The sequence below is a fragment of the Rhinatrema bivittatum genome, chromosome 2 (genome assembly GCF_901001135.1).
Source record: "Rhinatrema bivittatum chromosome 2, aRhiBiv1.1, whole genome shotgun sequence".
In the NCBI taxonomy this organism is placed as follows: Eukaryota; Metazoa; Chordata; class Amphibia; order Gymnophiona; family Rhinatrematidae; genus Rhinatrema; species Rhinatrema bivittatum.
The window spans coordinates 172,901,766-172,924,096 of NC_042616.1; the positions used below are offsets into that span (position 1 = coordinate 172,901,766).

General features: G+C 43.6%; 1 long non-coding RNA gene across 1 annotated transcript; it reads left to right on the forward strand.

The window, feature by feature from the left end:
• Positions 1-209: 209 nt before the first annotated feature.
• LOC115086063 lies at positions 210-17,463 on the forward strand. Its single transcript, XR_003855048.1, has 3 exons — positions 210-276; positions 1,958-2,072; positions 17,177-17,463. It is a non-coding gene; the product is annotated as an uncharacterized LOC115086063 (long non-coding RNA).
• The last annotated feature ends 4,868 nt before the right edge of the window (positions 17,464-22,331 follow it).

A 22,331-nucleotide genomic window follows, 5' to 3' on the forward strand; every position in this document is an offset into this window, starting at 1 on the left:
TATTCATTGTAGGAGAAAGGGGATCTAGGACCATGTGAGGGAGTATATAGGAATATCCTTAAGAACACCTTAAAGGAATGGCCATTTCTGTCTGGACCAGTCCTCCTTAAGAACCAACCCCGCAAGGGATTCTGGGCCAAGGGATACTCCCCTCAGTACAGGATAAGAAGTCAAGGCTCAGAAGGGTTAGAAAGACACCAGGGAGAAAACAGGAATCCAGCCTCAGCAAGGACTACTATTTTTGAAAGTTTGAGACTGATACAAGGGACTGCTGAGGTAAGCAGACTTTATGTTGCACTTTTTCCTTGTCTGTAAATAAACTGTTGTATGTGGGGAACCACCTGAAGTCCTTTTGTTCTCTGGGCTGTTTCCCAATCCATGGCCGCTGAAGTACAAAATATAATTGTACCACTAGATAACCATACCTATCCCCTTTTAACTCTCTTACAACAATAGCTACCATTATGACTCTTGCAAGAATAACGCTCATTAGACTGTTAAGTGCGGAAATGTTTCCAACTTACCTCATCAACACTCTTGTTTGGGTAAGGCATTACAGCTTATTAAATCAATCATTTTTCTGCATGCTTCTGTGAATCCAGTATATACTGTTTACTTCACATCATTACAGTTAGGCATATTCAGTAATGAAACTCTGTAAAGATCTCTTCAGAAGACTGGAACTGTGCCCTGAGTTACCTGAAATGTATTTTAACTGAAATTGAACAACCCAAAAACCTAAACAGAATTAGCAAAGCTCTTATAGTTTTGTATTGCAAGAGAAGTTACATGATAACATAGTAAATGACAGCAAATAAAGACTAAACTGGTCCATCCAGTCTGCCCAGAGCTTTTGTTAGAGTAATAACGGCCGCTCCATGTGGTTTACCCCCAAGCAGAAATGTAAACTTTAGGTGGAACAGAGGTTACCCCCATTTCTTCATTTCCATTCTCCAGCCAGTAGGGATCTTCTCTGCTTGCCCCATGCCCTTTTGAATTCCATTACAGTTCTCATCTTCACCACCTCCTCCCACAGGAGGGCTTTCCACGCATCCACCACCCTTCCGGTGAGGAAATATTTCCTGACATTGTTTCCGAGTTTTCCCCCCTCGGAGTTTCATCTCGTGACTCCCCCCCCCCCCCTCTACTTTTAACAACTTCCTTTCCATCCTGTCCGGTACTCGCGTTTAGTTCTGGAGAAAAATGGAGCCCTTGTGGGGTGCCCTGCGATGCTTTTTAAGGGGGTAATTTTTCAAAGCCATTTCCGCCCATAGAACGGTGCTTTTTACGTGCAGAAATGGCATGTTACAAACTTGCCCACCAGATATGCAGACAAACTTATGAACATAAACCATGTATGGTGCATAAATATGCCCACATTTGGAAGAGATGGGATATGGGGGGGGGGGGGGGGGGGGGGTCTGGGGGATATTTTCATTTACATGCCTGCTCTTTCATTTTCAAGTACGTACATAAATAAATTATCGCAACACAACTACCCAGACAGACCAACTAAGCTTAGAAGGTATAAAGTCTGTGTGGGTTGTTTTGCCAGGGTAACTTTCAAAATGAACTAACATAGGCAAGCTTGGTTTGAAAACCGGTGTCATTTCTGCAAGTAGCAGCCTGCCAGTTCCTGCCCACTATTACAAACGCTCTCTCCCTAGGACTAATGAAATGACATTGGACAGGGGGGCTTAAAATCTCTCAGGCATATCTGAAGTAGAGGCCTATAAGGTTTCACAACTTTTCGGTTGATCCTTTAAAGGCATCAGGACCAACAAAGACTCCAGTATTGGACAATGATAGAGTTTGGGGTTTAATATGCAATATATGTGCAGGATCCATGGCAATGAATGTATTTGTTCTGACATTTATGGGGAGCTCTAACCCATGTCATGTCAAATTATATACAACTGCAAAACTCCCTTTCTCAATTCTCTTATAATATAAGTAGGTATCTGAGCCACTGGGAGATGAAGGAACTTGTCCAAGGTCACAAGGAGTATCACTGGTATAAAGCAGGATGTGCCCTGATTTCCTGATTCACAGTCCATTATGCTAACCACTAGGTAAGACTTTTTTTCTATGTTTTTTTTCATAATCCCACCTCCTGTGTTTCTGTGCATTTTTTCTACAACCATTTACACCCCCCCCCCCCCCCCCCCAAGAATACAGCTACTCCCTTTTAACCTCCTATCACTCCTCCATAATGTAGTATCCTCTATTGAAATTTAAATTCCCTAATGTATTATAAAACACCTTCTAACAAGTTCTACCTTCTGTTTCTGGTCTCACTCTCTGTCTGATCTCCTGTTGTGAGCCTGATGTACAAATTTTGAGAGAATAAAATTTTACAAACCAATGCATAAATATTTATAAAGATGTATAAATATTACATTAGCAAAAGGCTAAAGTCTTAAAAGAGTCATTACTTCTCATGATTTTAAACCATTCTGCTAATTTGATTATTTTTCTGTGTTCCTTCATGGCTGAAACTGGTACGTAAAAGGAGCTATAAATAGAAGGATACTGCACTCAAGAGGCATTGTACAGGATTATAAGAAAAGCTGTACTCAATAAATCAGAGCTTTTTCTATCATGGACCAAGTTATCCTAAAGAAGGAGATTACAGAAAATACCAGGGTGGCCAAGTATCAACACAAGTGGAAAAGCTCTGATCAGGAGAAACTGCTGGAAGCACAATGCAAAACAGCAGATGGTGCTTTTTCACTGGGCAAACTGGGAGGTAAATGAGAAGTAGTGGCTGCTACAGGAACCATTCTACTACAGTCCTATCAGGAACTATGAAGGCAGTCCAGGTCAATGAAGGCAACATGATTGGCATAATGAGGAAGAGTGGAGCAGAAATGAATGGGCAGGTGGCAACTCTGGCACAGAAAGAGTTATGGATAACCTCCAGCACAGTTTTGATGGACAGTGGAACTCCAGGTTGGAAGTGAAAAATCAGATAACATGGATAGAATAGAGAGAGAGAGTGAGTCAAAGTGGAATCAGAAGTAAGGAACCCTGAGTTTGGATAGCGGGCACTATCTCGTATACAGAAACAAACACTGCACACATCTTATTGTGAATCGGTAGTTGGTTAAAAGATGGAATGCAATGGAAAGAATCACATAGAGGCTACTTTGGATGATGAGATGAGCAATACTGATTAGATCCCAGAGCACAGACGATTTAAGGCAGCATGGGATAGAAAGGATATCTAGGCACAGAATGGATAGTGCAACAAGGGAGTGCATTTTGGTAGCATTCCTTAAAGAATGGGGGGATGTTAATATAAAAATAGTCCAAGGGGAGCGCTGGAGAACCTGGCTCTAAGATAGTTGCCTGATTACTTCTCTCATGTTTGTTGAGCTTTCTAGTAAATCCTTGCCCCTGAATGATCATGGATTACCTTCATAGCTTGTAGCCTTGAACCAATTCACTTCTGGGCCAATATGGGTTAATAAGTGCAGCAGGAGACTGATCAGATGTGGCTCAAAGACTGTGCACTTGAGTGTGGTGCTGGCCTTATGCTATGTATCGCATGTTTGGAGGAGAAATTTTAATGAGACCATTAGGGATGTGAATCGTTTTCCATATCGTCTTAACGATAGAAATCGTGTGGCAGGGCAAGAAAATCGTCTTAGGCACGATTTTTTAGTTAAAAAATCGTTAAAAATCGTTTTTTCCGATTAGTGCGCACTAACTCGAGTTAGTGCGCACTAACGGGAGTTAGTGCGCACTAACTGGGAGTTAGTGCGCACTAACTGAAAATGATACAATTTGACACTTTTCAGGTCAGTTAAGGTCAGTTTAGGAATGAATATGTATTCCTATTGGCTGCCCTCTTATTTATTCATGTTACCAAGTTTCCTACTGACAGTATATGGGGGATGGGAAATGGAAACAGTTGGTAGCTTGACAAAACAAGTAATGTGATCAGTCAATGTGACTAGAACTTGTGCCCTAACCCTGAGACCAGGGGTATTGTGATCTTCCTGCACACAGTGCCCTATCCCTATTAATACCAGGAGTGTTGTGATCTTCCTGCACACAGTGCCCTATCCCTAATACCAGGGGTGTTGTGATCTTCCTGCACACAGTGCCCTATTCCTGATACTGGGGGTGTTGTGATCTTCCTGCACACAGTGCCCTATTCCTGATACCGGGGGTGTTGTGATCTTCTTGCACACATCCCGATATCAGGGATAGGGCACTGCGTGCAGGAAGATCACAACACTCCTGGTATTAATAGGGATAGGGCACTGCATGCAGGAAGATCACAACACCCCTGGTATCAGGGATAGGGCACTGTGTGCAGGAAGATCACAATACCCCGGAGGAGTGAGGGTCAGGCAGCTCCCCCCTGTCTGTGAAGCCAGCCTCTCACTAGTAATGCAGGGAGGGAGCTGTCTCAGACTTCACCATCCTCCCCCCCCCCCTTACCCACACACCATTCACTAGCTGGGACATGGGGGAAGTCAGGAGTGAGGGTCAGGCAGCTCCCCCCTGTCTGTGAAGCCAGCCTCTCACTAGTAATGCAGGGAGGGAGCTGTCTCAGACTTCACCATCCACCCCCCCCCCCTCACCCACACACCATTCACTAGCTGGGACATGGGGGAAGTCAGGAGTGAGGGACAGGCAGCTCCCCCCTGTCTGTGAAGCCAGCCTCTCACTAGTAATGCAGGGAGGGAGCTGTCTCAGACTTCACCATCCACCCCCCCCCCCCTCACCCACACACCATTCACTAGCTGGGACATGGGGGAAGTCAGGAGTGAGGGACAGGCAGCTCCCCCCTGTCTGTGAAGCCAGCCTCTCACTAGTAATGCAGGGAGGGAGCTGTCTCAGACTTCACCATCCACCCCCCCCCCCTCACCCACACACCATTCACTAGCTGGGACATGGGGGAAGTCAGGAGTGAGGGACAGGCAGCTCCCCCCTGTCTGTTGAAGCCAGCCTCTCACTAGTAATGCAGGGAGGGAGCTGTCTCAGACTTCACCATCCTCCCCCCCCCCCCCCCCCCCCCCCCTCACCCACACACCATTCACTAGCTGGGACATGGGGGAAGTCAGGAGTGAGGGTCAGGCAGCTCCCCCCTGTCTGTGAAGCCAGCCTCTCACTAGTAATGCAGGGAGGGAGCTGTCTCAGACTTCACCATCCTCCCCCCCCCCCTCACCCACACACCATTCACTAGCTGGGACATGGGGGAAGTCAGGAGGGAGGGTCAGGCAGCTCCCCCCTGTCTGTGAAGCCAGCCTCTCACTAGTAATGCAGGGAGGGAGCTGTCTCAGACTTCACCATCCACCCCCCCCCCCTCACCCACACACCATTCACTAGCTGGGACATGGGGGAAGTCAGGAGTGAGGGACAGGCAGCTCCCCTCTGTCTGTGAAGCCAGCCTCTCACTAGTAATGCAGGGAGGGAGCTGTCTCAGACTTCACCATCCTCCCCCCCCCCCCTCACCCACACACCATTCACTAGCTGGGACATGGGGGAAGTCAGGAGTGAGGGTCAGGCAGCTCCCCCCTGTCTGTGAAGCCAGCCTCTCACTAGTAATGCAGGGAGGGAGCTGTCTCAGACTTCACCATCCTCCCCCCCCCCTCACCCACACACCATTCACTAGCTGGGACATGGGGGAAGTCAGGAGTGAGGGTCAGGCAGCTCCCCCCTGTCTGCGAAGCCAGCCTCTCACTAGTAATGCAGGGAGGGAGCTGTCTCAGACTTCACCATCCTCCCCCCCCTCACCCACACACCATTCACTAGCTGGGACATGGGGGAAGTCAGGAGTGAGGGTCAGGCAGCTCCCCCCTGTCTGTGAAGCCAGCCTCTCACTAGTAATGCAGGGAGGGAGCTGTCTCAGACTTCACCATCCTCCCCCCCCCCCTCACCCACACACCATTCACTAGCTGGGACATGGGGGAAGTCAGGAGTGAGGGTCAGGCAGCTCCCCCCTGTCTGTGAAGCCAGCCTCTCACTAGTAATGCAGGGAGGGAGCTGTCTCAGACTGGTATCAGGGTTAGGGCACTGTGTGCAGGAAGATCACAACACTCCTGGTATTAATAGGGATAGGGCACTGTAAGAGATGACTGTAGTAGATTGAATAAAGATCTGATGTTTCTGCTCTCCTCACACCAAACAAAAACAACACACAAGCAGAGAAGCCCTTCTTACAAAGCTGAGCTAGTGAGTTAAGTAGGAGGAAAAGTAAACATACTGGTGCCAGTGTGGCTACTTAAAAAATACACTTACCAACAATCAATTACATATATTTGAACTGTGTACAGTTCCAGCCATGACCACCTTTCTAAAATGCACAGTGATTGGCAAATTCAACATGCACTAGCATTTCAGGTGCCTGCTAACAAAAATAATAAACAAACAAGTTCTAGTCACGTGAGTGCTGATCATTACATTACTTTTTTTGTCAAGCTTCCAACTGTTTCCATTTCACATCCCCCCCAACCATATTGGTAACATCAATAGATAAGAGCACAGCCAGCCAATAGGAATACATACATACATATTCATTCCTAAGTGACCTTTACTGACCTGGGAAGTGTGAACACTTTGTTTCATTTTCTGTTGGTGTTCGTTAGTTTCCAGTTCCATTTCCCATCCCCCCAACCATCACCTCAGTGGTAACCTTGGTAATATCAATAGATAAGAGGGCAGCCAGCCAATAGGAACACATATTCATTCCTAACTGACCTTCAGTGACCTGGAAAGTGTTTATTTGTATCATTTTCAGTTAGTGCGCACTAAATCGAGTTAGTGCGCACTAACTCGAGTTAGTGCGCACTAACACGATTTAACGATTTTTAACGATAAATCGTTAGAATTTCTATTGTATCGTGTTCTATAACGATTTAAGACGATATAAACATTATCGGACGATAATTTTAATCGTTGAAAAACGATTCACATCCCTAGAGACCATTGTATGTAGGATTGGGAGTAATTGAGCTGAAGAAGATGGGAGCCTTACTGCTGAATTTGTTCTTTTCCTGAACATTGGTTGAGATCTCACTGCCGGGCCCCACTGCAGTTCAGTGCAGTGAGCCTCTTTCTTGCATCAGCAGGAGGATAATTGCTGGGGTTGTAACTTAACAGTGGAGCTCTGAGAGTAGTGCTGAGGCCCAGGGGTCTCCTAGGCCTCTGGATATACTGAGCACTATTCTGCGGCAGAATGGACAATCTGGAGGAAAGTGAGTGCAGGTTTATCTGAGGGGAAGTGGGTGCAAGGTTACTGCCCTCAAAAAAAAAATAGGGGCAGAAAGTTTTTTTTTTATCCTGCACCTGTTTGTGCTTAGTTCATAGTAAGCTGTGTTGAAAGTAAGAGTAAGACTGGAGAGAATGTAGGCCTATTAATTCTAACAGGAAAACACTTTGATCTGAAAGCTTCAAGCATCTTTATATTGACTTTTGTTGGAGTGCCTGAGAATTAGACTCCATTGTCTGGAATGTTGTCATTCCTGCTTCTTATGCACTCCAGCTTTGGCTCATTTTTTAAGCGTATTGATACTAATTTTCAGTGTGATACTGACAGCCTTTTCTTTATTGAGCAAGATGGATCAGAAACCTTCCCATGCAGCTACATTGGCAAAGTTTGGCAGGTCTGCTAAGGTGCCTTTGGAGCAGCAAGACGTATCTCTTGAGTTGGTCATTTCCAAACTAGTTAAAGAAATTAAAATGCTTAGTGCTGTTGTGGGCAAGACTGTCAGTAATCTCAAGGAAGGTATTAAAGAGCTGAGAGAGATAGTCTCTTAGAAAAGATTCACATTGAAGAGCTGATAGACAGTACTGCTGGTTTTTATTTATAAAAGAGAAAAATATTGAGTGTGATAAAGCATCATAAGAAATGGCAGGACAACCTTAAACCATCAAACCATTAAAAAAAAAAAAAAATAACAAGAGTTTTTGATGTTAATAAGAACATAAGATATGCCATACTGGGTCAGACCAAGGGTCTATCAAGCCCAGCATCCTGTTTCCAACAGTGGCCAATCTAAGTCACAAGTACCTGGCAAGAACCCGAACATTAGATAGATCACAAGCTACTATTGCTTATTAATTACCATCATAGCAGTTTATGGATTTATCCTCTAGGAACTTATCCAAACCTTTTTTAATACCCAGTTACACTAACTGCTGTAACCACATCCTCTGGCAATGAATTCCAGAGCTTAACTATGTGCTGTGTGAAAAAAATTGTCTTCGATTTGTTTTAAATGAGCTACTTGCTAACTTCATGGAGTGCCCCCTGGTCCTTCTATTGTCTGAAAGAGTAAATAATCAATTTACATTAATTCTGTTGTAATCCTGCTTGCGGAGCCCATCCCTCGAGCAGGCCTCCACTCACCGTGATTGCTGCCGGACTCTGGCTGGCGTGACCTGGACCGCCGCATTGCTCCTGCCTCCACTCGCTGCTCCCCAGGGCCTTGCCTGTGCGGTCGGATGCCTCTGACACTTCTTCACAGCCTTGTTCATACCACCAACGTCCTCCCCCTTGTGGCAGGGAGCCACCGCCGTTTCTTCATCTTCGTGGCCCAGTGGCTGCCTCCAGGGATTCTCTTCATGGCCTGTGCTGCCATCGGGAAGCCGCTGCCATGGCTGACGTCATCCTGTGGCCCGGAGGCTGTCCCTGATACTTGCCTGCTCCTTCGTCTCCATTTGCGCTGTCCATGGTCCTTTGTCCTTCGTCTCCGTCTGCGCTGTCCATGGTCCTGCTCCTTCCTGGGCCCTCCTCTAAGTGCCGGCATGCACCTCTTCAAGATATTTAAAGGGCCAGAGGTGGGAAAAGCCCGCGGCCCCACCAGAAGCCTCTTCAGTCCACTTCCTGCTTCAGCCCTATAAAAGGGCTCAGTTCCTGTTCCTCGGGGCCTTCAGATCAAACATTATGGTTGTCCATGTTCTTCCGTGCCGGTCCAGGTCCTCCGTGGTCTTCATGTGTCCGAGATGGTTCTTTGTTCCATGTCTTCATGTTCCTGGTCTTGTTCCTCGTCGGAGCTCCTTCATTGCCTAGTCATGATGTTCCGAAGTCCTGATGATCCTGTGTTCCAAGTTCCGAGTGTTCAGTCTGCCAAGTTCAAAGTCTGCCAGCTCTTTGAGCCCGAGTCTTCCAAATCTTTAATTGGTAGAGATATATGTGATTAGTTAAAAATGCCCGACTCGCGCAGAGTTTCACCACATTCTAGTGGCTGCCTCAGGGCCTATGAGTAAACATAGCAGAAGCAGAGACTTGTAATACCCGGAGGTACTGACGTCATGCGGTGGGATCGCTCCCGAGGTTCACGCCATGACGTGTATTTCAGTGTAAGAGATGTGCGTGCTCATGCTCTAGGAGGCCACGGGAGTGAGCATGGTGGACTGATACACCCTCCCCTCAGAGCCATTCTTGAAAGGGGAGGAGGGAAATTGAAACAAAAATATCAACGGAGGTGGCCTGAGCAGGAACCCCTCAAACTGCAGTCTGGAGCAGTGCAGTCAGCAGATCACGAGATGAATCGTGGGAAGCAGAAAAAGCAAAGTGCCTGCCAACTTAAAGATGATACCTTGGCCTCCCTTCCCCTTCACTGGTAGTTAATGCAGTGTGGCCCACAGGGCCACAAATACATCAGCCTCCTTTGCCCTAGGCACTCAGGAGCAGCACAGCTTGTGGTTCCACAAGAAGACTTCTCCCAGTAGTCAGGTGCAGGAGGAGCAGCACCATCCACTGGCCAGAAGACACACTGCATCGGCCTTCCTTAAATCTGGAGCAGGAGTAGGTGCAGCACAGCCCTGATGCTAGGAGAAGTCTGCTGGGCTCTGGGGCTGAAGGAGGAGGCTGTTGCTCCTTCTGCTTCCAGAGAGGGAAACAAGTGAGAGAGCAAGTGTATGGGCGTGATTGAGCTTGGCAGAAAGTGAGCGAGTGTGTGTGTGTGTGTGTGTGTGTGTATGTGATTGAGCATGGCAGAGAGAGTGTGTGTGTGCGATTGAATATGGTAGCAAGAGGAGAAAGTTTGTGTGCAATAATCTTGTTGTGCACAAACTTTCTCCTGAACTTGATAAAAATGAAAACATTGGCAAGCTGCTTAGTGACATAATTTGTATCCTAGAGATTGAATAGAGACTTATTAAGTTCAAAAGAGCACATAGATTGGGCAAAGTGCAGACTGGAAACCATAGGCTTCCAAAAGTCACTGTGGCTTATATGCATCATTTTGAAGACAAGTCCATATAAGCTATATTAGAGGCAAAAGTCATATTGAATAAAAAGAGGAGAAGAATACAATCTACTAGGAATTATCTCTCATATACTCTTGAGTGGAGGAAGAGTTTCCACCACCTAACTTCTTTTTTGAGAAATAAAGCTTGAAAATATAATTTCCATTTGCCTTCTTTTTCAAAAACTATGGTAGGGGCTTTCATATAATGAATCTCGATGACTGTTTGGAGATAAATGATAACGTGGAAGATCGGTCAAAATCATGGAAAGAATGGTGCATCAAGCATGCAGAGCAATGAATGGCCAAGAAAAGACCAATAGTCGGCAAGTATCATAGCGGATTGGGAAAGAGCCTGAAAGAGCCAAAGCAGAGGAAGAAGAACTCTAAGATTCAAAGAAGAGGTTCTTCACTGGGGACCCCTGGAGAACTTTTTGACATGATGCAGAGAGCCCTCAGTGAGGGTTGTCTTCAGCAGAACAAGGGCCAATTCACCCAGCAGCTCACCCAAAAGCCCAAGCACAGACATGGGACTGGTCCCTTCTCCTGGCAGCCATGGCGATGAGAGGGTTGGTGTCTGGAAGGCACATGTTCCTCTGACTTTCATGACTACTCTCATCAGAGCATTGGTCTGCACTGTTCCCTAAACTGGGTGAGGACAGGGTCGCTCCCCTTTTTTTCTCAGTTGTACCAAGGCCTTCCCTTTCACCAGAGAGCAGAGTATGGACTTCTATCCAGTATATGGCATCCCTCAACAGTGTGAGGTACATGTTCCTGCTGGAGGCATGGCTACCTGGTTGATCCTTTCAGTAACCTATCCTTCTGTCAAAGAATAAGGATTATAACCATACATGTGTTAAGTGAATATGTCTGGTACGGTGAAACTACAAATGTTCCATTAAATGGTTCCATATGTTACTTGAATAACTGTGGTATTTGTAGATCTAGTACATGCTCATAAAGGTTGACCCCCAAGATATAGTGCAGGGAATCGCAAGCAGAACAATGGCATCAAAACCCATTAGGCATAGATTGCAGGCAATCACAAACAGCACAGGGTCTCAGAATATGAAAAAGTTAGAGTGCAGAAAATCCCAAAAAAAGCACAAAGGCAATCTCAAACAGCATAAATGTTCAAAATCCCAAGATACAAAGAGCTGAAAATCACAAAGAGCACAAAGGCCTGGACAGGAAGATGGAAAATCAGAAAAGAAGAAAGATGGAAGGAGAAACACTTTTTTTTATTTCTCTTTTCACATTTTTATTTTGGTGATAAAAACCATAATATAATAAAATTGCAGAGTGGGAGAACTAGGCTGGGATCCAAACAGCAAACACAGAGGCTTCAAAACTTCCAAGGTAGTGTAACAGTTGCATGGAAGATAGGCAGAGTAGCAGCATGACTCCTAATGTGGTAGGTCAGTGTCATGGCAGCTAGACATTGAGGCAGCAGGACCCCTAAGGTGGAGCATCTGGAGCATGGCAGGTAGACATAATGACAGCAAGACCCTTAAGATGGTACATCAGCATACCTGGGAACGTTTGACTTCCAGTCACCTTGAGATTACCATGGATTAGCCAGGGGAGGGGGGAATGGTGGGAGGGCAACTGCACAGTGGGACTGGATGCTCACAAATTTGCTCTCATAAACGCTCTTACATGTTCACACTTTCACTGCTCATTCTCTCACATTCTCACATGTCCATTTACACCTTTACTTCTGCCATTCTCCCACCAACACACACATACTAACTCATGTCTCTCCCTCTTCCATACACACATGCCCACTCACTTCCACACCCATGCTCACTTGCACTCAGCTCTCTCCTACTCACCTACATACACTCTCGGATCTCTTCTTCCTACACAAATACACACTCACTCACTCTCACAGACATGCTCATTCATTCTCTCTCCCCCCTTTCAAAATACACTAGCAACAGCAGACTATAACTTGGGCTCCTGGAGCAGAAGCAGCCTCTTCCTTCTCCTCCTGTGCTGTGGAAGTGGACACTGCCTATTTCTTACTCCTCGTTTGATGCACGGGCAGGAAATCACAATGTCGATTGGCCCAGACAAACAGGATGGGGCAGGCAAGTGGCTGGATACAGGAAACAGGCTGTGCAGGAGCAGGTGGTGTCACGAGGAAGAGATGTTAAGAATTAAAAAGGTCCGGAGATGGTAGAAATCATTGTCGAGTTCCTCCTATTTCAGCCACGTAAGACCAATGACGTTTCTTTCTTCTTTCTGGGTCCAAGCAGATTGGTTTTGCTGCAGCACCTGGAGATTTCCGGTATTGGTCTGGAGACTCGGTAATTCTTTCAGAATTCCGGAGTCTCCGGGCCAGATCTGGAGAGTTCCCATGTATGTACATCAGGCGCATGGCAGGTAGACTAGGAGCTAGGAATATGCAGAAGAAAAAATTTGTTTTGGTTCATTCATTTGATTCTTTGGGAACCATATTCATTTCCGTAGTTTCAATATGAAAAAAAATGTTTATTTCTTTCATTAGTTTTATTTGCTTTCCATTAAAACCTATGGAGGAAGCATTCTGAGCTCAATTTAATGAAACATGTGAGAAGAAATCATCAGAAGGAGGAAAGAACTGCAAGGTATTTAGTGTGGCAAAATGGCATCAAAATTGGCATAAATAGTGGCCTAAGTATTAGCTTGTACATGTCTTTTCAAGTTAAGGAGAAATTCCAGATCACTAATCTTTTAGTTTTCCAATTTTTACAGTTAAAGGGGTGGTATCTAAAATAACACCATTATTGTAAACCGTTGTGATGGCGAAACTGAACGACGGTATATAAAACTCAATAACTAAATAAATAAATAAACACCTTAAATCTCTGCATGGTAGGGAACCATTGTTTTTTGAAAAGTTGTTAATACACCAGAGAATAAAACATTTAATCTATTTATAAGATGCTAATGAATGCTGATACAGATCCTGTGGGAAGCATTAAAATAAGATGGGAAAAGGACCTTAGATATTGCATCAGTGAGGAGGAGTGGGTCAACATATTTCTCAGGCTGCGAATAGGGAACTCCATTAACGCTAATATCCAAGTGAATGGGTGCATGATTTTTTACCGTTGGTTTTATACACCTGAGAAACTTTATAAAATGCAACCCTATTGTTGGAGTGGATGTGGGGAAAGACATACTTTAATTCATATTTGGGCATTCTTTCATAAGAACATAAGAATTGCCATACTGGGTCAAATCAAGGGTCCAACACTTCTAGTCTCTTGTTTCCAACAGTGGCCAATCCAGGTCACAAGTGCCGTTCCTGGCAGATCCCTAAAGGTCATTAGACTCCATACTGCTAATGCCCAGGAATAAGTACTTAGCTTAGTGGAACTTTTCCACTAAGAACTTGTTGAAACCTTTTAAACCCAATTAATTCCAGAGTTTAATTTTGTGCTGAGTGAAAAATATTTTATCTAATTTGTTTTAAATATGCCTCTCTCCAACTGCATGGTGTCCCTGAGTCTTTGTATTTTTTGAAAGAGTAAATAACCAATTCAGTTTACCTTTTCCACTTCACTCACGATTTTATAGACCTCTATCATATGCTGCCTTATCCGTCTCTTCTCCAAGCTGAACAGCCCTAACCTCTTTAACCTTTCCTCACAGGGTAGCTGTTCCTACCCCTTTATCATTTAGGTCATTCTTCACTGTACCTTTCCAGTTCAGCTATATCTTTTTTGAGTTGCGGGGAACAGAATTGTGCACCGTACTCCAGGTACAGTCTCACCATGGAGCAATAAATAGGTATTATGATATTATCTGTATTATTTTACATTCCTTTCCTAATAAATCTTAACATTCTGTTTGCCATTTTCGACTGCTTGGTCACAGGTTAATTGTTCAAGAGTGTAACAGATCCAAGGATCTAGTTTTGGTCTCTCATATGGTGGTAGTGATCTCTACAGGAAATCCTTGACTAAATCTCCTCTTTCTTCCTGGTTTCAGAATTTATGGTAAATCTACATAATAGGTTAACTCTTCTATCAGATTAGTTAATAATTTACCCCTAGATTCATCAAAATGTGTTATTGATAACTGTGTTTAGGGAAATTTTAGAATTACCACACCACTTTGTATGAGAGAGAGAAAGAGACAGAGAGAGAGACTATCTACAAGGGTTTCATAGTAGTGAAGTATTTATATCTCTGTAGGAGGGCCATATAACAGGTTGAGATGAGGTGATGGTGGTGCTTAGGGTTTAGGGGCCAATTTCTCATGTAGAGTGAGATGTATGAACCTCACAGGACACCTCAGTGAAGATTTGACATCATTTGGAGTGAGGAAAGTCTCACAAAGATGCCATTTCTACTATGTTCTTTCACTCTAGCTTGATGGACCCACCCCTTCCAAAAATGTGCATTCACGCCATGCGCTAGCATTATCGCATGCGTTATGGCATTAACAAATGCGATTAACACCATAACACATTTTGATAAATGGTCCGGAAAGTTTGGCTTCTTTCGAGAATGAAAGTTTTTCAGTGTTCTGTTTTCTATCTGGTCAAATTTAAAAGTGTTTGTACAAAAATGCCCAACATGCGCTCGTGTACAGGCCGCACACAAGCAACACAGATTTTAAAAAAGCCACAAAAGTGTACATGTACTCGTGCACACGTGAGGAATAAGAAGGTGGAAAATGGGTGGGGCATGGGTGATCCGGAGGTTGAGCCAAGATTTACATGCATAACTCTGAATTTTAAAAATGAAACCCACGGTGCGTGTATGCTAGATATCCACGTAACTTTACTGCTGCTCCTGATCTTAAGTTTTAGGGCTTATAGGACAGGATGAGGAGTCTGAGAACTGGGTAGCATGCAGGATGAAGAGTAAGAGGGGGGTCTGAAAGATTTCACTATTAACTGGATAAACTGGTGGGCTAATTGGAAAACTGGGAATGTACCTCGCTCAAGCATGTTTTAAAATTCGCTGACATATGTGTGTGTAAAAGCCAACATTGTCCTGTTGAAGACACACGCATGCCAGCTATGCTTGAGTAACCTCTTAAAATTAGGAGCATACTTACGTGGGGTTGCCGTATTTTAAAATATACGCATGTAAGTGCGCACACGATTAAACATTTTTGTGCACCTTGCTCTTGCGCCGATACATGTATGTATGTATGGGTGCATGCGCGCTCATTTTAAAATCAACCTCTGTGTCTTTTGAGGTTAAAGCTAAAATCCCTTGGGTTTTCAGGTGGAGAGTTGGATATCATACTTTTTCAGTTATGATGCTTATGATCGGTTTTGTGTATTTAGTAATTTTTCTTTCTTTGATTCTGTGAAAAAAAAAAAATTACCAAATACACAAGCGGATTTTATTCACCATGTACAAACATATTTGCATTCTTACATTGTATCTTCTGTTTTAATTTGTTTTTATTTGCACTCATAAATCTTTGTATTTTATTTGTTGTAAAATTAAACTAAAAAAAAAAAAACTAGTCTGGAATAAATACTATAATAACAGTATACCTAGAAACATAAATATGTGGTGGCAGCAAAAGTCCTTAAACCTTAACTTTTCTGCCCATCCACAACTACTACTCAGTTCTATAATCCCTACCACCCCTCAAAGATCCCCTGTGCTTAACCAATGCTTTTTTGAATTCAGATACTATCTTAGTCTTTACCACCTTCTCTGAGGGCTGCTCCATGCATCTACTACCCTCTTTGTAAAAAATATTCCCTTTGCTTTCTCCTAAATCTATTCCCTTTCACCCTCATCCCATGACCACTTATTCCAGATCCTCATTTCCAGAGGCCTGTCTCCTGGGCACTGATACCTTGGAGGTGTTTAAATGGCTCAGACAGATCTGCCCTATCCCACCTTTACTTTAGAGTATACATGTTTAGATCTTTAAATCTGTCCCCATATGCTTAAAACAAAGACCACTGACTATTTTAGTAGCCACTGTCTGGCCAAATCCATCTGGTTTATATTGCTTTGAAGATGCAGTCTCTAGAATTGCACAAAATATTCCAAATAAAGTGTCATCAGGGACTTCTACAGGCCTTTTCTTTCCTGATGATCATTCTTCTCCCTATGCAATCAAGCATCTTTCTGGTTTTTGCCGTCCATTACTCACCCTGTTTAGTCTGATAACTCCCAGATCCAATTCTTATTTCGTGCTTAGAAGAATTTCACCTCCTATATCAGTGGTATTCACTTCCAGGCCTTAAGGACCACAACAGGTAGGGTTTTCAGGATATCCTTAATGAATATGCATGCGAGAGTTTTGCATGCACACTGCCTCCATTGTATACAAACCACATGAATATTCATTAGAGATTCTGAAAACTCAACCTGTTGGCAGCCCTTGAGGGCTGGGAGGGAATACCACTGTCTTATACTATACTGCCCCCTAGGGTTTTGTAACCCAAATGCATGACTGCATTTTTCAGCATTAAATCTTATGACAGACCACAGACCATGCCTCAAGCTTTGCTAGAACCTGTCTCACATTTTCAATATCTTACTGGCTGTCTACTATGTAAGCAAATGTTGGTATCATCTGCAAAAAAGACAATTTTTTCCCTATATGCCTTCTGTAATATTGCTTAAAAAGTGTTGAAAAAGAAAAACAGTCTTGTGGCACACCACTAGTAATAACCCCTCTTTCTGGAGTAAACTCCATTTCCACTACCTTTAGTCACCTCCACTCAACCAATTTTTAACCCATTCAGTCAATTTAGGGCCATACCAAGGAAGCTTAGTTTAATTATGTCACATTTGTGGAACTGTTTCAAAGGCCTTACTGAAAAATCAGTACATTACATCTAGCACTGTCCCCTGATCCAACTCTGATCACCCAGTCAAAGAAATTGTTCAGTTTCATCTGATAAGACCTATTTCAGCTAAAACCATGCTGCCTCGGATTTGGTAATCCATTAAATTCCATAAACTGTACTGTACTATCTTTTATTTTACCAGCAATTCCACTGAGGAAAGACTAACTGACCGGTCTGCAGTTCTCAGCCTCCTTACTTCTACTTTTGTAAAGAACCACATCCACTCATCTCCAGTCTTCCAGAATTACTCCTGACTCTAAAGAAACATTTGAAACGTTCAGCCAATAAAACTACCAGAACTTAAGTTCTCTTAATAACCTTGGATGTATGCCCTCCGGCTCCATGACTTTATCTACTTTTAGGTTATCCAGCTCTTCACGAACACAGTCTTCTGAAAATTGTATTGCCGCTTGGGTAACACACTTTATCAAGCAGGATATTAAGTTTTAATAAATGAAATATTTGAGATTTACCTCATTTTCAATCCTATGTGTCCATTTTCTGTGGTCATTTTCCTAGTCCTTCCTCAATGAACACCGAACAGAAATATTTGTTAAAACAATTCCACTTTTTCCTCGTCAGCCTATACATATTCCTCCTGTTCATCTTTGAGTTTCACAATGACAATTCCAACTTCCCCTTTTTACTAACATTTAAAATGTCTTGTCCCCTTGTATTACCCTACATTTTTCAATTTGCATCTTTGCTTTCCTACTTTTCCAGCTTCTGTTAGCATTTCCAGATATTGTTGCCTGTCTGCGATCTCTTGCAATTTATGAATACTAACCTTTTATATTCTTACCTTTTTATAATTGCCTCTTTTTCGTCTTACCTTTATTTTAGTTTTGTAGCAAAAAGGTTAGTTGACCTTACAATATCTATTTTTAATTTTGCGTACTGCTCTTTCCCTAGATTTTCCCATCCAGCAACTTGAGGTACTTTGCCATTTCCTGAAGTATAGAGCTTTCACCTTTGACTTAACTTTCACCATTTGCATTCTAATACTGAACTGCTCTGTTCAGTGATCACTGGACATCAGATAATCATCTACTATGACATCCAATACTCTACTCTCCCCATTATCAAGAACCAGGTTCAGTATTGCCCCTCCTGTTGTTCCAACAGAGAATCTAGGATCTCCATGCACCATAACTGGGATGTCCCAATCAATGTTCGTGAGATTAAAATGACATAGCAATAACATCTCCCTTTTCATAGCAGTTTTTTAAATATCCTCCAGTAAACTTCTATCCGTTTTTCTGCCTGCGATGGAGGTATGTATAATTACACCAAAATAAATAAATTTTCATTCACTCTTTTCAGATTATCCCACCTGTACCTCCTCCTTATATCATAAACCCTGCAGTTTTGTTGCTTTAATGTTAATGTTTATAGAGTGCCACTCCTATCTTTCTTCCTATTCTGTTCTTCCAGAATAGATTGTATCCCAGTTTGACTACATCTCATGTTGCGTGTTCCAGCCATGGCAGGCCCTACTCACCTCTGAAACCCGGGTCCCAGACCTGGCCCTTCCTCTTTGGCAGCAGTAGGCAGCCGCCAAGCGCTCGCACTCCTACCACTTCCCCAGGTTCCTCTGGCTGCTCCGTGGCCTCCTCCGGTCCCAGTGGGGTCTCCCCACCTGCGTGGAGGGGAGACGCCGCCACCACATAGTTTCAGTCATTTTGCCTTAGGGGCACGCGCCTTCCCCGGATGATGACGTCATCGGGCCCTGCTATTTAAGGCAGGCCCCGCCATTTGGTCTTTGCCTTGGCAAGAGGTCTCCACGTTTGTCGTGTGCTTAGTTGCTTCTCCTTCGTTCCTGTTCCTGCTCCTGCTCCTGTGCTTGTTTGTTCTAGCCCTGAGTTCCTGTTTCCAGTTCCTGAGTTCCAGTACTTGTTACCTATTCCTGATTACCTTGGATGGATTCCTGGCTTTGACCTTCGCTTGTTTCTGACCACGCTTTGGATGGATTCGTGGCTTTGACCCTTGCATGCTCCTGACCATGCTTTGGACAGATTCTTGGCTCTGACCCTTGCTCGCACTTGACCTTGTCTCTAGCCGCCTGTCCTGACCTCAGCTTGTGCTTCGCCTTGTCTCCAGCCACCTGCCCTGACTCCAGCTTGTACTTCACCTTGTCTCAAGCCACCTGCCCTGACTCCAGCTTGTACCTGACTTTGCCTCCAGCTGACTACTTGGACTTGGCTTCTCTTAGGCTCGCTCCTACTTATAAGCCTGGACTTAAACTGTTCCTGTTCTCTAGCCTGCCTCAGCCTGTCTGGGCTTCTGGATCCAGGCCCTGTCTTGAACTTAATTCTTTCGGACCCTGTGTTTCCATTGCTTCCTGGCTCCCTGCCTCGAACATCTTCCTCAGGATCAAACACGCAGAGGCCTGCCTAAGACCAGCTGGCCCCGGTACCCAAGGGCTCAACCAGCGGGAAATGAGGACTGGTATTGGCGATGTTCCAGGCTGCCTTCGCTTCCCGTTCTGCTCTGCCTCCCGATGGTGGGGACCTGTGGGGGGTTTCCCCACGGGTAGCGTCAACTCCACCTAGGGCCAAGAGTCCATCTCCAACATCCCAGTCATGGTTTTCCATATACAACCTGTATGACAACCACTACATCCATGTCAGCTTCTTCAATGCCTCCTCTAGATCATGTGCTTTAATGCTCATATGAGAAATAATGTACATAAGCTTTCCAAATGTTGCCCTTTTTTCTCATTTTTCTATAAATGTATTTAAAGATTCTTATCTGATTGCTTTTGCTTACCTTAGGGATTTGCTGATCCTAGCTTAAAAGCCCCTCCCCAATAGATTTACCAAAAATCATCAAATTAAAAAATATTTAACACTGAATAAAATGAGCAAGTTTATACTAATAAAAATGAATTAAATATCCTGCCCGGCAAGTGTTTTAATAATGTTTCTTTTGGGAACTGATTTTGATAATCTCTTGGTAGTTTCTTTAAGCTGTGCTCACTCAAAAATTTGCTGATATGGACAATACATACTGCCATTTTTGGGAAATATTTATTTATCTGTAGGAATAGCATTTCAGCCACAGATGAGGGACCCCAAGTGGTCTCGTGAATATGGATAAGATAGGGCAGAAAATTCCACTGTACTCATGGAGCTACCAAGAAAGTATCAAAATCGGCCTCAATCTTTGGGTCAGCTGAAAGTTAACCTCACTGAAAATAGATGAGTAGTCCCATATTTAGCCATGAGAAGGGAATCAATGAGGTTCCAAACTCTGAATTTATTAGCTAGATAAGAACATACGAACATATGATTTTCCATTCTGGGTCCAGACCAAAGGCCCATCAAGCTCAGTATCCTGTCTTTAACAGTGGCCAATCCAGGTCACAAGTTCCTGGCAGGATCCCAAAACATTGAAAGATTCCGTGGTGCGTAACCCAGGGATAAGCAGTGGATTTCCCCCCAGGCCACTTTAATAGTAAGAAATAACAGCCAGCTGAAAAATGGGAATACAAGTGAGAAGAAACTGTAACAGCTTGGTCAAGCTACATAAAGAGGCAAATCACAACTGATACTAATAAATAAATGCCAGCTGAAACACACACACCAGAAAATTGCTCAGCTCATTAGATTCAAAAACTACAAATAGCACCACTTCTATTAAAATTAAATTAAGCTTCATCTACTAGTTTACTCTGTCCCTCTTAAGGTTTAACAATTACAGAAAAAAACAATACAAATAAACATAGCAAATAAGCAATGTGGTAACAGTGTCGGTGGATATTAAAATACTATCAACTAGGGAGGACATCAACTTTAAAGATACTGCAATTTTTTTTTTTTAGAAAAAACAGAGATTCATCAGTATTTCCTGTGACATAGAACTTAAAAGTGATACACATGAAGCAGACAGGGAAAATAAGATCTCTTCAAAGATAGGAGGCATGAAACAAATTGAAAGGTAGAGATGAGCAGGATAGGGAGATTGAAATAGGATTATCAAACTGTGAGCTACAAGTGAAAGCATAAGATAAGTACCAGGGTTTTGTTCACGTTAACCTAAGAATGGAAATCAGGTTTTGCTATATTTTATATCTTGGGTGGAGGATTTTGCCAAGGCCAGAGTTTCCCAAATACATTGCAAACATTCATTTGGTGGTTCTGAACAAGCTAACAACTAGGGATGTGCAGAGCAAAAGTTTAAGTTCATATGTCCATATGTCCAAAGGGGGTCCCATTTGCGGTCAATATGGACATAAACAGAATTCAATGAGTTGAGTATATGTCCATATGTGCAAATAAAAATTTAAATCCCTCACCCTCCTTAATCCCCCCCCCCCCAGACTTACCACAACTCCCTGGTGGTCCAGCGGGGTCAGGACGCCATTTCTGACCAACTTTGCAAGGAGCACGTGACGTCGGCGTCAGGTCGGAGTGACGCGGCGTCACGTGATTCCCCGTGGGGTCGCTTCCGGGATCCTCGTTCGGCCCAAAAGGAACTTTTGGACACCCCCAAGCTGGCCAAAAGTTCCTTTTGGGCCAAACGAGCGTGCCGGCGCGAACCCGCGGGGAATCACGTGACGCCGCGTCACTCCGACGTGGCGCCGACGTCACGTGCTCCTCGCAAAGGATTTCAGAAATGGCGTCCTCACTCCTCGCTGGATCACCAGGGAGTTGTGGTAAGTCTTTGGGGGGGGGATTAAGGAAGGTGAGGGGTTTAAATTTTTATTTTGGATCAACAATCGCGATTTCCAACTTATTCAACATAGCTATGCTGAATAAGTTGGAAATCCAATCGTTTATGTCTCATCACTTTTTTAAGTTAAAAAAAAAAAAAAGTAGCGTTTTACATTTATGTTCAATACGAATGCACACCCCTACACTAACAACCAAATGGAACGGTGAACCTTACAACCTGGCCTCACTAGTGCTGTACACATTACAACATCAGAAAAATAATGATCACGTTAATGGAATATATATATATATAGTCATTCAAATCCCATAGTATGCATGTTTGTGTCTATTTCTTTCTCTGTATATATACAGGAAAATGTTTAAATTGCCCACAATTCTGCAAAGTCTGCTGATACTTTTTACCTTTGGCCTTTACACCAATTTTCAAAGTGAAAATACATGCATATTTTCATTTAGAAAATGGCCAGGGGTGCATAGTATGACTGGACATTTGCATCTCATGTTCTTATCTGCTTTTTATCTGGGTACTTTTTCTATGCAAAATAACCCTTAAAGATTTGAAACTTCCATCTGCATGCGTTCATGCCCTCTCCAACCCAAAGTTCCCCAAGAGAGCCTCCT